Source organism: Antechinus flavipes, chromosome 2 (genome assembly GCF_016432865.1).
Source record: "Antechinus flavipes isolate AdamAnt ecotype Samford, QLD, Australia chromosome 2, AdamAnt_v2, whole genome shotgun sequence".
NCBI classification, from domain to species: Eukaryota; Metazoa; Chordata; class Mammalia; order Dasyuromorphia; family Dasyuridae; genus Antechinus; species Antechinus flavipes.
The window spans coordinates 36,756,779-36,767,412 of record NC_067399.1 but is presented as its reverse complement, the minus strand read 5'-3'; the positions used below and the strand labels follow the sequence as shown (position 1 = coordinate 36,767,412).

The 10,634-nt window shown below is 39.9% G+C and overlaps 1 pseudogene and 1 gene segment (V, D, J or C); one reads left to right on the top strand and one right to left on the bottom strand.

Annotated features, from left to right (window-relative positions):
• The window catches only part of LOC127546379 (immunoglobulin kappa variable 3-15-like), a 30,217-nt gene that overhangs the window by 18,522 nt on the left and 1,061 nt on the right, over positions 1 to 10,634 (top strand).
• LOC127547532 (actin, cytoplasmic 1-like) lies at positions 8,581 to 10,414 on the bottom strand (annotated as a pseudogene).

Below are 10,634 nucleotides of genomic sequence, written 5' to 3'. Positions count from 1 at the left end.
CATTAAATATTGCTGCTTTGTTTGTAGCAGCCAAAATACTGGTGGAGGAACAATAGAGTTGGTTCCTCCGAGGATTGGGTATGTCAACAATTGAATTTGTGTGTGAATGATAAAGACCTTTTAACCCAGAGGAATCCACCTATGCTCATCTCTGGCTTGATGGGTCTGCTAAAATCTTTTTGAACCAGCCCCAGAAACCCGAGTCAGAGAAAACAAAAAAAGAGCCAAGGGCTAAAGAGAAAGTAGTAAAGGAAGAGAAGCAGGATTGGGACCCTTTAGAAGCTCTGCCCCATCCCTACATTCCACCCCCAGGGGAAGTACAGCCCGTCGAGGCCCAGTTCCTGGCTGAAGCTCCCGGAGAGCAGATAAGAGAAGGACCGTATGCTCCTATTTCCAGGGAATTGCACCAGTGGCTGAAGGATATTCAGAGCCTCCCCTTTAGGGAGGAGGCAGGATCACTCCCAAGAAAGACAGGAGATATATGTAGATAGGTCCCCCTCCCAGCGGGGGATGCCAATATGTTCCCCCTCAGGGAAGTCCCGTTAGGTGGGGCTCAAGGGGGCACTGGATATGGGAATGCACCACTATCAAGAAGTGAGGACAGGGCATTTAAAAAAGAATTTGTTTCTGTTATGGAGGACTCAGTGGGGGGCATCAAAACAGATCAATTCCTGGGCTCCAGTTTATATACTTGGGGAGAATTAATGCATGTATTATCAATATTGTTTACTCCTGAAGATCGATGCTCAATTCGGGCACAAGCCATGCGGGAATGGGAAAAGAGGCACCCACCCCTGAATGATGGGGCGGTCCCAGTCACAGAAGTATCCTGTGAATGACCCAAATGGCCTCCACTTCTTTTCCTACCCTAACAATTTCTGTGGAATTCCAGATTTCCTTGATTCCTTCTACAATGGGGCATCTTGAGTTGGGGAAATAATACCACCCAAATTATTCCAGAACTGACTTGCCTGCAGTAGAATATAGCACACTGTACTAAAACAGGTTCCCATTGGCTATTGTTATCTTTTTTCAGGACATGGTCAATATAGAATGGAATCTGTCCCCTCCAGCTCTATACATGACAACTCAGCCATGTCCATTCACTATTCAGGAACTCCAGTGATTTTCCTAAAGTGCAGATCTGTTACCACCACTCTTTCTTACTTCCCCCCATGTCAATAAATTTCAGGGGTTCCCTTATTGCCTTCAGCATTGAATACAAAATGCTCTGTTTGGCATTCAAAGCTCTTTCTAAATCAGCCCTCTCCTACCTTTCCAGTCTTCTCTCTGCCTCTCTCTCCCCACAATAAACTTTTCTATGTAGTGACATCCCTAACAATGACAACCATCTGACTATTCCACCAAACGGAGTCTCCATCTCTTACTTCTGATTATTTTCTCTTTCTACCCCACCATCCCTGGATCCCTTTCTTTCCTCCCCACTGAATACTGACCACCCTGGCTTCATTTGACTTCTAACTAAAATCCCATTTTCTACTGGAAGCCTCTGATGATTTCTCTTAATTCTATGGCATTCCCTCTTTCAAATATTTTCAATTTACTCTGTATATAGCTTAGTTGGTGTATATTTGTTTGCATGTTGTCTCCCCTACTAGACTGCAGGATCCCTGAGAACAGAGTGTGTTTTTGATCCTTTTCAATCCCTAGTACATAGCACAATGGCTGCCACATATTAGGTGCTTACTATATGTTCATAGTTTATGAATCAATTGTTCCTATTCTACCCTTCTCTTCATGTCCTCACATTAATTCATTTCATGGGATCAATCTAATGGGCTAGGCCCTTCCCCACTTCACTTGGCAACATAATCACACCAGTGTAACATGCAACCGTCCAAGAACATAATATGATAGAATCTGTTTTTTAAAAAGTAATTATATTCCTTTCCTTTCCCTTCCTTCCTTTTTTCATACCCACCTCCCACTTCCCACCAAGAGAATGCATTCATATGGTTATTCACAACTTGGTTCTAACCTGTTAATCAAGGATTATTGCACAATAATATGTTTTATGAATTCTATATTCTTGTGAGGCTGGTCTGCCTATAATTTCCTGTTCAAGGCATTCAATATTCATGCAGGAAAGAAGGGAGAGTGGAGGATTTGAAATTAGAGGAAGTGGATTTGAACCACTGAAATTGAAATTGAAATTAACTGAACCACTGAAATTGAAAGGCACAGCCTTTCAATAGACCTCTCTCTTCTTTTCTCTTTCTTTTTAAGCCTCTTTCTCTTTCTCTTTGTGTCTCTTTCTCTGTCTCTCTCTAAATATATATATATATGTATGTATTTATATTGTGTGTGTGTGTATACACACACTCATACACACATATATGTTATGAAAACATGATCAATGAGGTGATTGCACTTATAATTCTTTTTAGAAAATTCTGCAAATGAAATTATATTCAATACTGGTAATGCCCTTCAGTTACAGCTTATTCCACTTGACAAGTCAGTCGCACATTTCCCCGGTTTTTAGAAACTATTTCAACTCTTTGGATCATCTTTATATGATAATAGAGTTCCATTGGTTCATTGTGGTAGTTGTGCATTGTTGTATACAATGTTGTACACATACAGCAACATAGTATTTAATGTATACATTGCAATAGACTATATAGTAGAATATTATCAGTGTAGAAATCATTGTATCTAAAGTCTTTGAAATTTTCTGCCACTAATTTTTAGTATCATTAACTTGTCTAAATATATCAAGATGGAATGTTTGAAATGTATGTCTCACCTTTCATCAGACAAATCAGCAGTGTGACAACAGGAAACCAATAAAGGAATGATTCTTAAATAAGTTATAAATAATTTCCTGTCTAGGGAAATACGATCAATATCTTATTAGGAGGACTTTATTTAGGGCTTACCATGTTTCAAAGACAATAGGAAAGTTCTAGAGGTATAAGGATTCTAAGTGGTCTATAACCCTGATATATTTCATTCCTTCTTCCAGCTCATTCTGATCCACCATTTTCCATGATTCATAATTTTGAACTGAAGTCAATGAGTAGCTGATTATACTTTGATTTACTGTAGAGAGACTTTTCAAGTTTCCTAGAATTCCTCCACAATTAGTATAAAAATTGCATAATTTGATTGTGGTTTCTTTGCAAATGCCTCTCTGTAAAACTCATGACTGGTATGGAAAGGTATGATCCAATGGCCAAATCCATTCTTGTGAAATAGAAGTGCAGAATAATTCCCAGGGCACCAACAATAACTTGATTGAGGAAGAGAGTTAGGAGGGAGGGCAGAATTTAGGACAAAAACAGGCTGGGCTATCTCTCCTAACACCAAAAGGGATATAGAGCTTGGTTAAATTCAGGTCTCTGATGAACCCACTTTAACCAAGGTGGTTATTAAATTTTCCTTGTGAATATTTCCATCAAAAATATCAGCAAATACTCAAAATCAGTGCTTGATTTAATATTTTGTTGATTGATCAGACTTGAGAAAGTGAGGAAAAAACTGCTAATGATGATAATTACATATAAAAGTGTATCCAATCCCCTGCTGCAAATTTTCCCCTTCTTCCCCTCATCCCCTCCCCTACCCGGCAGGCAGTCCAATACATGACAAATATGCTGAAATACATGCCAGATCCAATATGTGTATACATATTCACACAGCCATCTAGCTGTGCAAGAAAAATCAGATCAGGAAGGAAGAAAAAGAAAAACTGAGAAAAAAGAAACAAAATGCAAGCAAATAATAACAGAGAGAGTGAGAATACTATGCTGTGTTTCACCCTCTGTTCCCATGGTTCTCTCTCTGGGTGTACTCTTCATCACTGCACAAGTGGAACTGGTCCGAATCATCTCAATGTTGAAGAGAGGCAAGTCAGTCAGAATTGATCATCATATAGTCCTATTATTGCTGTGTATAATGATCTTCTGGTTCTGCTCATTTCACTTTGCATCAGTTCATTTAGGTCTCTCCAAGCCTCTCTGAAATCATCCTGTTGGTCTTTTCTTACAGTACAATAGTATTCCATAGTATTCTACATGGATAATTTTTGACATTCATCCCTATAGAACCCTATGTTCTAATTTTTTCCCTCCCTTGTCCCCATCCCCTCCCCCAGTCAGCAAGTGATCCAATATATGCTAAACACATGCAATTCCTATATATATGTGTGTGTGTGTGTGTGTGTGTGTATGTATGTGTATATATATATATATATATATTTCCACAAATATCATGCTGTACAAGAAAAATCAGATCAAAAAGGAAAAAAATTGAGAAAGAAACAAAATGTAGGCAAATAACAACAAAGAGTGAAAATACTATTTTGTGATCCACAATCAGTTTCCACTGTCCACTCTTTGGGTGCAGATGGCTCTCTTCTTCCCAAGACAATTGGAATGTCTGAATCACCTCACTGTTGAAAAGAGCCACATCCATCAGAATTGATCATTATATAATCTTGTTGTTGCCATGTATAATGATCGCCTGGTTCTGCACATTTCACTTGGCATCAATTCATCTAAGTCTCTCCAGGTCTTTCTGAAATCATCCTGCTGATCATTTCTTATAGAACATTAATATTCCATAACATCCATGTACCATAACTCAGTTTTCAGTTTCTTGTCACTACAAAAAAGGGCTGCCACAAACATTTTTGCATATGTGGGTCCCTTTCCATCCTTTATGATCTCTTTAGATTACAAGCCCAGTAGAAAAATTGCTGGATCAAAGGGTATGCACAGCTTGATAGACCTTTTGGCTTAGTTCTAAATTGCTCTCCAGAATCATTGAATCAGTTCACAGTTTTCCCACATCCCCTCCAACACTCGTCATTATTTTTCCTGTCATTTTACCCAATCTGAGAGGTTTGTAGTGGTACTTCAGAGTTGTCTTAATTTGTATTCTCTGATCAATAATGATTTAGAGCACCTTTATAAGACTAGAAATGTTTTAATTTCTTCATCTGAAAATTGCCTGTTCATATCTTTTGGCCATTTATCAATTGGAGAATGGCTTGAATTCTCATAAATATTAGCCAATTCTCAATATATTTTAGAAATGAGGCCAGTTCATTGCTTCCCTTCTAATTTTGTCTGCTTTGGTTTTGTTTGCACAAAAACTTTTCAACTTAATATAATCAAAATTATCCATTTTGCATTCAATAATGTACTCATGTTCTTCTTTGTTCATAAATTCCTTCATTCTCCACTGATCTGAGAGTTAAACTATCCCTTGTTCTTCTACCCCTTCCTAAGAATTCTTTGTTTCCATCTATTCTTTCATGCCATATACCTCTCCTTTGACTTCTCTAAACATCATTAGAAAAACAAGAAATATAAGGACCCTCAGTCTGTAAATGAAAAAAGGAAAATTGGAACAAAATGAAAGGCTTCATACCTTCAATGGCCAAATTTGATCTGTGAGAAAAACTGATAAATTGGATCTTCCTTACTTTGTGTTACATTCCATTAATTTGCTGGTTGGTTTCATTGAAATTTTCTCTCTTACTTTTATTTTATAGTACTTATTATATACTTAGCACATAGATGCTTTCAGAGATATATCTATAAACTAATGTAAAAAGAAACTATATAAATAAATTTAATTGAAAATAAAATTTAGTCATAACTCTGACCCTTCTTTTTTTCCTTTTTTTTTTTTTTAAGAATGGTATTGTTGAGTAGAAGAATGGGCAGAGATCTCTTTGTGAATCAATCTAAGATTTTTAATAGAAACATTAACCTAACATAAAAATTACAATCAAAATTGAGGAAAACATAAATATTATGGAATTTATAAATGCATGTATACCATTTTTGGAAAAAAATAACTTCCCCCATATGCTCTGTCCTGCACACAGATACTATCTAAATGATAAGAGTGAAATAATTAAATGTGAAGTCAGAATAAATCTATAGGGATTTTGAAAGAGAAATATTTTGTCAAGATACAAGAGTCCATGATTCTAACAGCATCTGCAAAACCCAGTTTACATATGAGGCCAGGTTGACAGAAGAAGTTTTCAAAGTAATTGAACCTTTCTGATTCCATATGCATGAGGTTCTGAATTTTAAAAAAAGAACTCAAAATTTGAAGATAAGATCTAATTTTTAATAATAAATATTCTCCCTACCTTCCGCCTTCTTGCTTTCTCCAAACATCTCTTAGAAAAACACAGCTATTTGGTTTTTCAGAATCTGGTTCAAACCAATATATCAAGGATTATTGCATATTAATTTTATTAGCCAAGCAGCTCCGTGTATGATTTTCTATATAAGACATTCTATCTCCAGTGTGGGGCAGAGAGAAAACTGGGGGACTGTAACTTAGAAGTACTGGACTGAAGACCCTTATAAGACAAGGACAATTTTCTTCTTCTTGGCAGTTTCCTCACATCTTAAATGAGGGGATTAAAATTTACCTCCTCCTCCTCCTTCTTCTTTCTTTCTTTCTTTCCTTCTTTCTTTCTTTCTTTCTTTCTTTCTTTCCTTCCTTCCTTCCTTCCTTCCTTCCTTCCTTCCTTCCTTCCTTCTTTCCTTCCTTCCTTCCTTCTTTCTTTCCTTCTTTCTTTCCTTCCTTCCTTCCTTCCTTCCTTCCTTCCTTCCTTCCTTCCTTCCTTCCTTCCTTCCTTCCTTCCTTCCTTCCTTCCTTCCTTTCTCTCTCTCTCTCTCTCTCTCTCTCTCTCTCTCTCTCTCTCTCTCTCTCTCTCTCTCTCTCTCTCTCTCTCTGTCTCTCTCGGTCTCTGTTTCTGTCTCTTGGTCTCCATCTGTCTGTCTGTCTAACTCTTTCGTGTCTGCCTGTCTCTCTCCCTTCCCCTCTTTCTGTGTCTTCCTCTCCCTCTCCTTCTCTCTCACCCTCTTCCCACTTTTTCTCCCTCTATTTACCTCTCCTCTCTTACCCCTTCTCTGTTTCTCTGTCCTTGTCTCTCAGCCTTTTTGTCTTGGGCTCTGTGTTTCTTTCCCAAAATATGTATATAGAATGAGAACATCAACAATGGGGTAATTCCACTTATAATTCCTTATAAAACCCAGCAAATGAAGTTATATTCCAAACTGGCATTACCCTTGAGTTTTAGCATTTTTACTTGGCAAGAAAATTAAATATTGTTTTTTAGACACTGGACTCTTTCGTTCTCCTTTATGTGACAAAACTGTTTCATTGGTTGGTTTTAGAGCGGAGGAAACTGAAATAGACATAGTATAAATGACTTGCCCAGGGTTTCACAGACACTAAGTGTTAAAGGCTAGATTTGAATTCAGAACCTCCTGATTCTAAATCTAGCACTCTATCCATTGCACTATGTGGCCATCCATAGTCAGGCTTTGTTGACAAGGGAAGATCTCAAAATAATGGAAACACTCTTACTGGGGCATGTCTTCTTTGTATATGCAGCCTCTCTGTTCTTCCCAATATCCAGTAGTGCAATAGCTCTGATCCTGGAGCAGGAGAGAAAATATCACCCAGAGGCTGCGGAGGGAAGATGGGCTGGAGCCTGGGGCCAGTGTCCATCTGTGGAATAGTGACTTTTATTTCCTGTGAGCTGAGGACAGGGATTGACCACATACATGGGAAGACAGAGACTGAAAACAATGATGGGGAGAAACAATGGGGGACAGCTGCCTAGCACAATCAAGACCACACCCCAGTGACCTCTGAGGGGCCTAAGAAGGAGCCAGGATGGAGAATGGCTGGGCTAGCTTTTGGGAGCAATGGTAAGGGCAAAGCCTGGATGTATCTCTGGGGAGGGGGCTGGGAGACTAATAGGAAATATTATGGTTTTTAAAGAGCATTTTTTTCACTTCTTCATCAAATTATAACTTGGGAATCATGTGACCTTAAGACATTTTGTAGGTAAGCGGGGGCAAGAGCGTTAAGTAACATACAGGGTCACACAGCTAGTAAATAGCTGGTGTCATAGTTGAACTCAGGTCCTCCTGTCTCTAGGACTGGTGCTCTATCCACTGAGCTGCCCAGCAGCTGCCTTTCCATTCTTCCTAAAGGATCCTGTGGCTACTCTGTTTGAATAGGAATTCATATCCCAAAGTTCCCAGATCATCTGTGTGGAGTCAATGAAGAAAAAAAAGGAGTTTTTCTTAATGTTCAGGGGCCCACCTAAAGCTTGGTTTCTTATACAGTCTATTTAATCAATGAATAAAAAATGAAAAAAAATATAGATTAGGCATTTGTTATTCTAAGAGCTGGAGACATTAGGGGAACAATAAGGGGGCCTCTGCTCCCCAGGAACTCACAGAGAAATAGGGGGAGATGTCACTTATTAGAGATTTCAGCTGAAGGTTGGAGGCAAAGGACTTGAAGTTCTCCAAGCCCTGAAAAAAGTGATGGTAATTTCTCTTCATTAATGCATTTTCTTCTTGTCAAAGCAGATCAATATTTGAGGCTGAATCATTTGACATTTCCAAGGACTTTGGTAGCAGAAACTTTCTGCAGTAGCTGTACCAATTATACAATGGCTGGGGGTGGGAGGAGAATCCAATATTATATATATCAACCCTAGGAAACGACTTCTGGTGTTATTCTGACTTGAATGCCTACAAAGATCTCCCTGACAATCACACATTTTTTTTTTTCTTTAACGTGTGCACTTTTATTTGAACTGGTCTTAAGTCAGTGTACAGGTAAAGCTCCTCCCCTCCCCCAAGTACTGGCACCAATCTCAAAACTCGGCGGGAGACTTGTTAAGTCTGCATTCACATCTATGTTGGGGGCAGGGAGGGAATTTAGGGGGCCATTCTTTATGGCTCTGACAATTAAAAAAAAAGGAACAAGTATTAAGGCGGATGATACAAAAAGTTTTTTTGTTTGTTTTAAAGGATTACATAATTTACATGTAAAGCAATACTAGTACCTTCCCTCCTCCCCCCCCCTCCCCGCCTGGATTTTTAAGTAGCTCCTTTGCTCTGTGTGTAAGAGCAGGACAGCCTTCATAGAGGCAAGTAACTCTGTAACAATGCATTATACAATATTTGGAATGACTTAAAAAAAAATGTACAATCAGAGTCCTGAAGACGCACTGTAGAACTTTGGGGATGTTTGCCTCCAACATACTTAGACTGCTCATCACCTTCACCGTTCCAGTTTTTAAATCCTGAGTCAAGCGCCAAAAAAAACAAAACAAAAACAAAAACCAAAAAAAACAAAACAAAACAAAACAAATAAAGCCATGCCAATCTCATCTCTTTTGGGCAATTATCATGTCACACCCTTTGAAAAAACCAACCAAAAAAAAAAAAAAAACACAAACAGTCCATTTAGAAGCATTTGCGGTGGACAATGGAGGGCCCAGATTCATCATACTCCTGCTTGCTGATCCACATCTGCTGGAAGGTGGAAAGAGAGGCCAGGATGGAACCTCCAATCCAGACAGAGTATTGCGCTCAGGTGGGGCAATGATCTTGATTTTCATTGTGCTGGGGGCTAGGGCTGTAATCTCCTTTTGCATCCTGTCAGCAATGCTTGGGTACATGGTGGTACCACCAGACAATACGGTGTTAGCATACAGATCCTTACGGATGTCAACATCACACTTCATGATGGAGTTGAAGGTAGTTTCATGGATTCCACATGATTCCATACCTAAGAAAGATGGTTGGAAGAGAGCTTCTGGGCATCAGAACCGCTCATTGCCAATGGTGATAACCTGACCATCAGGAAGCTCGTAGCTCTTTTCCAGAGAGGAGCTAGATGCAGCAGTGGCCATCTCCTGTTCAAAGTCTAGGGCGACATAACACAGCTTCTCCTTGATGTCACGTACAATTTCCCTCTCAGCTGTGGTAGTGAAGCTGTACCCTCTCTCAGTCAGGATCTTCATGAGGTAGTCCGTCAGATCACGGCCAGCCAGATCCAGACGGAGGATGGCATGGGGAAGGGCATAACCTTCATAGATGGGCACAGTGTGGGTCACACCATCACTGGAGTCCATCACAATACCAGTGGTACGACCAGAGGCATACAGGGACAGCACAGCCTGGATGGCAACGTACATGGCTGGGGTGTTGAAGGTCTCAAACATAATCTGAGTCATCTTTTCTCTGTTGGCTTTGGGGTTCAGGGGAGCTTCTGTGAGCAGCACAGGGTGCTCCTCAGGGGCCACACGGAGCTCATTGTAGAAAGTGTGATGCCAGATCTTCTCCATGTCATCCCAGTTGGTGACAATACCATGTTCAATGGGATACTTCAGGGTCAGAATACCTCTCTTGCTCTGGGCCTCATCCCCCACATAGCTATCTTTCTGGCCCATGCCCACCATCACACCCTGATGTCTGGGGCGCCCAACAATGGAAGGGAACACAGCCCGAGGGGCATCGTCTCCTGCAAAGCCAGCTTTGCACATTCCGGAGCCATTGTCAACAACGAGAGCAGCAATATCATCATCCATGGCGAACTTTGAAGTGAAGTTTAAACCCTTAAGAGAGAGGAGGTGGTGCCGCACCTGGAGGCAGGGGGGAGGCAAGTGCACGCTGGGTGCAAGAGCTCACAGCTCCCTGACAATCACACATAATTATTTCTGTGAACTGGGGAGGAATTTCACAAGAATTATCAATTATGGGGGCATTTTAAGCTACAATGCAGGGCAAGCCCCTTGAAATCACTAACCATATATGTGAATCTCT